Genomic DNA, 5425 nt, shown 5'->3' with positions numbered 1-5425 from the left:
GGACAACCAAGGCTACATAGAGAAACCCTGTCTCAAAAACCAAACCAAACCACCAATCAACCAACCAAACAAAAACATAGACAAAAGTGTAAAGAAATATAAATCATCCAAATCTTAGAAGAGAATTGGGTTTCCGAGATGAGTAATGAAATAAAAACACCTGCTGTCAAGCCTGATAACCTGAGTTTGATCTCTGGAAACTATATCGTAGATGGAGAGACTCATTCTTGTAAGTTGTTATCAGACATCCATGAATTCATTGTGGTAACACATGTACACACACACACACATACACTAAATGTTTAAAAAAACAAAACACCCAATTGTATGGAGAGTGTGTACATCTACCTTCAGAAGTCACTTTAAAATTATGAGGTTAGAGGGAAGATGGCTCAGCAATTAAGAATACTTGCTGCTTTTCCAAAGAACAACCAGGTCAAGCAGTTCACCATTGCCTGTAACTCTAGCTCCAGGGAATCCAATACTGTCTGTGAGCACTTCTACACATATGACATACATTCAAACACATATACACATGCGTGCACATATGCACACACAAATAAATCTTTAAACATTACTTTAAAATCGGTTAATGCCTAAGTAGGTAAACTCATTTTCCTCTTTGTTGTTCAACTTTGAGAAAGCTTTCTTCTTTACTTAGTTAAGGGATGTGAGGGGCTCCACGTCAACTCCTCTGTAGCTTCAAGTTCAAGATCAGATCTTAGAATACTATTATTTGCAGAACTTCTTCAAATATTTGAAACATCTGGGGATTTATTTTATTAAAGGCTGAAATTAATCCAAGTGGAACCACTAGTAGCTTCAGTTTTTAAAATTTTAATTTTATCCTTATGTTTTCTCTTGCAATATGTTTTTATGTACTGATTTTTATTCTAACGTATTTCCCCCTTTATATATTTAATTCTTTGAAAATAAGATTTATTTTTCTATATGTAATAATGCTGAGATCTAAAGCTGAATCCTAAATATAGTGACTACAATAATAAGATTATGTAGCTGGAGGGGAAAGGAAGGTAAAGACAAAGTATAAATGACCATGATATTATGGAGCCATGACTCAGCTGGTGGTTCATTGTCTATTTCCCTTCTAAGCATACAAAGTTTCAGTTGCTTGCAAGTTGGGCAACCGGAGGGAAGATGGTTTGCATCTCAAAGGGACAAGTGTTGGAAAGCCAGAATCAGTCCCCATGGAGACTGTCTTTTATAACAGATTTCCTCCGGGGAACAGCAGAATTTGTGTGTGTGTGTGTGTGTGTGTGTGTTTGTGTGTTTCAGAACTGTGCTTCAGCAACATGTGAAAAGAAGAGGCTATGGCAGCTCATCTGATTCCAGATACGATGATGAGAGAGGGCCACCAGGAAACCCTGCATGAAGAATGGGTCAAATCAATCATCTTCGTGGGCGCAGCCCTCCTCCAATGGCTGGAGGATAAGGAAGATAAATGTCTGCTTTTAGAAGCGGACAGCTAGGTAAGCACACAAGTAGAAGGAAGCCATCAGGAGGTGGAGAGCGGCTCAAGCAGGATGAGATGGCGTGTGTTTAAACAAGGACTGCCCTGTGTTCCCACAGATGAATGAGGTTGCACTGGGGATTCCCTCTGCAGGATCTGGCCTGACGGACATGCAGTTCTATAAACGTACATGTTTGTCTCCTTATCGTTTTCTGTATAGTTTACTAAAGAATTAATATAGTTTTAATAAGTAAATAGTTTTAGGTTGCAAAACTTTCATTCTTCATATGATTATGTGATTAATCCCCAAATCTTTGATCTGGAAGAAATAAAGTCCACGTGTGTAGTCTTGAAAAAAAGAAAGTATGCAAAGCCTTTGTGGGATAGGTGAAAAATAAATATTTTCTTTTTGCAGTATCAGAAGGCATCATGTGTCAGGCTCTGTGCCATTTAGTCGACCTCCAGGTAGGGAGTTGTGTGTAAATTGATGTTGTCTCTGAAGGGCCTGGGTTGTAGCATTTGCTCATTTTCATGGCATGAATACTCCTAGTAAAGCAGGTTTCAAAATACCAGTGAAAGAACAGACAGTCAAGCTGGGAGGAAGTGCAGGCAGATGATTCTAATGCAGTGCTGGCTCTAGGTAACAGCTGTGGATGGAAATGCTGGTCAAGAGGCCTTCCGATGGGAGGGGTTATTCAGCAGCTCTCACTAGCGTCAGATATGAATTGTGTAGCACAATGCAGAAAGACTCGAACTGGGGCTAGAGAAAACTCTAGAATGAGTCCTGGGCTCCATAAAGTCCAGCTCTTCTTAAATCCACATTTCTAATTCATAAGGAATTACAAATTGGAAGTTCTAAAGTCACTAAAACACTTTCTCTTATACTTGTGATGAGTACTTCTGATTTAACAGATATCTTTTGATCCATAAATTACTCTAGCTCAGGGTCTGAAATAATGGCTGAAAAACATGGTAGACAGGGTCTCTCTGATCTTGCACAGTTCAGAATATAGTAGGAAAACACAAGTTTTTAAGCACGGGACTTGGCTCAAGGTTTTCTTTCTACACTGTCTGTGGTCCTTGCTTTGTAAATACAATTCTGTGCATACCACACATTTAGAAGCAGATTCACATGGCACTCTCTTGGCTCAGATTTCTCCTGGTTTGCAAGAGCCTAGTTGCTGTTTGGGACTATAAATGAGTTTCTTGGAAGTAATCTAATGTACTCTAAAAAGAATGGCACACTCCTCTTGAACCTTTAGGCTTGTCCTTTGAGATGCCCCAAGGACATGTTGGGATAAGCCATTTGTCTGCAGATGACTTCCTTTATAGATAGAAAATTGGGTCAGCAATGATATTTATTCTGCCATTACTGGGATAATCTGAAGGATAGTGGAGAGGTAGCTTGCAAAAATCAAGCCTACCGGGGGAATGAATGACAAAAAGGAGGCCTTAGGGCATAGCAAGATCCAGGAAGAACAGAGTTCCAGGGATGTGGAATTTATCTGTGTCTGTGCTGTGCTATGCTGCGTGTTTATATACAGGTGTGTGCACATGTGTCAAGGGGGGGTTCCAGAGTAGGAATTGAGTGGGAAAACATTTGAGTGGAGGAATAGAAGGAAGAAAAACAATGATGATGGTTTGGCAGTAGGCCAGTATTTATTGCTGGAACCTCAACTTTTGGTGTTAATCATTAAATTATTACATACCACTTGGCAATTTACAAAACACTGCCCAGTGCACTACCTGGTTTTATCCCTAGCATGGGCCTAACTAGCATCCTTGTAAGTTAGCTAAAGCAGTTGTACACATTCATTTCTTGAGGAAGAAAGTCAGGCTTAGGGTCTTCAAATGTCTTATTTCAGAATCACAGAGCTGTTCCGACACCAAGGTTAGACCAGGAGCAGACAAAGCACAGACTGCAGGCCGAGTGTGGCTCACTTACTGTCTGATTTTGTAAATGACGTTTTGCTGGGACACAAGCAAAGCAAATTATAAACTGTTGTCTCTGTTTTCGTTTCGTAAAAGCCGAGCTGATTTATCAAGACAGGCATCTCAACAGAATACATGTTCTCCAAGTGTGACACCAAACCACCCCATACCAAACAAACTACTTCATCTGGCTCTTCACAGAGCTGAAAGGTGCTGACACAACCACAGATACCACTGTGGCACCCTAGTCAATCTGATGAGTCGCTGACCCTAAGCTCACCAGGGCACTAGCAGCGTTGTGTACCCCCGGTGTGAAACCGGAGCACATGGTCCTCTCATTTGTCAGTGATGCCAAAGGTATGGTTGCTTTATTGCTCCTGACAGGGAGGGGATGATGTGCCATGTGGACCTCCACCCTTTTCTCCTCCACCCCTTTCTCAGTACTAGCGCAGAGGTATGGGGACAGTGAATGCTTGGTGAGTGTTCCTGTTGAGTTCACCAAGCAAAATTTGCCCCTGGTGCATCCATCATGGCTTGCCTTCCACACCAGCGACTGTGTAAAAGGACCATGGATGTTCTCCTCAGGTGCTACAGGCTTTTGAATGTGTCATCTCTCATGCAGTTCAGGGAAGAACTCATGTTAGTGACCCATGGATGTGTCGTTTGGTAGGCATAGCATCAAAAATGTATCTGTAGCTAACTCTACAAACTGGAAATGTTTTCCGTAAAAACCACAAATATCTACTTTAGCTTGAAGAACTGAAAAATCTGGATTGCAGAAACATCATGTGCTTATGTATGCTTGAGGAAGTAGCAACTGTCCTGCTCTAAGATACACTTACATTCTCCCGTTCCTAGAGGAGTCACAGAGGTACAGAAATGACGTCAGTGGATAAAAATGATGTCTAGTGACTGGGGGACTGAGAGGAGAGCTTTCTACTTCAACCCTATCTGGCTATGTCCTCGTGCAGCCAAGAACTGTGCTTTGAAGCTATGGGTCTGTAGCTTTAGTATTTACTATTTTTCATGAGACATTTCAAATCCAAATTTTATATTTAAAATTTCACGTTTGAAGCATATGGCAATTAAGAAAACAAACAAAATAAGTATAAGGGTACTAACTTTTTTTTTTTTGGAATAATTTCTCTGTGGGTAAAATAAAGCACTTGTAAGATCTAGTTCTATCTTGTAGTCTATACAAGGCTACACTGCATTCATCCCCCGGTGACTCCATCCAGAGCTAAATGAGATAAGCACAGTTGGATACAGCCATTTTGGAAATGGAGCCACTTTGCTGTTTGCCTCTGCCTATTTTGTAATTCGGAAAAGAAACATTAACGATGAAGCTTCTTTTAAAATTTACTTAATTTTATTCCTACTCTCTGTGTATATTAGTTTTGGTCTGCATGTTTGTATGTGTACCACACGCATGCCTGGTGCCCATAGGAGCCAGAAGATGGAGTTGATTCCATGAATCTTAGATGGTGGTGAGCTGTCATGTGTGTTCTGGGAACCAAATCTGGGTCTTCTGGGACATCAGCCAAGTGCTCTTAACTTCTGAGCCATCTCTCCCCAGTCTTAACTTACAGCTTTTAAAAAGTCACCAAGTAAGGCATTGCAGAGCTGAGTATCATCTGTCCCTAAGTCTCACCTCCTCCCAGATTCATCCTGTCATGGAACTTCGGTCTCTCCTACCCCTGAGACCCACCCATGGCAATGTTCTAGTCCTGCATGATAGATTTCTCTATAAACTCAATTTAAGTAAATAGCCACATTTTATTTTTAAAAGGCTGGAATGTCTCAAATGGGTTATTGTATAAAATAGAAAAAATAAACTTCTGTATAACCTGCTGAATTCTATTATGTCAATCAAATTCCATGGTTCATTATTTCTCTTTAATTTTCATTTTTCATCTCAGTAAACAAACAAAACAGAATGAGTGACTTTTACTTATAGTAGAGAAACAGAACACCACCTGTGGCAGTTTTATAGTCTCTGGTGAGGTCTGTCATGATTCTGTC

At 40.5% G+C, this 5425-nt stretch overlaps 1 pseudogene; it reads left to right on the top strand.

Annotated features, from left to right (window-relative positions):
* The first annotated feature begins 1158 nt into the window (after positions 1–1158).
* On the top strand, positions 1159–1462 carry LOC110549502 (selenoprotein K-like; annotated as a pseudogene).
* The last annotated feature ends 3963 nt before the right edge of the window (positions 1463–5425 follow it).

The sequence above is a fragment of the Meriones unguiculatus genome, chromosome 8 (assembly GCF_030254825.1).
Source record: "Meriones unguiculatus strain TT.TT164.6M chromosome 8, Bangor_MerUng_6.1, whole genome shotgun sequence".
Lineage (NCBI taxonomy): Eukaryota > Metazoa > Chordata > Mammalia > Rodentia > Muridae > Meriones > Meriones unguiculatus.
This window is presented reverse-complemented; position numbering and strand designations above follow the sequence as displayed.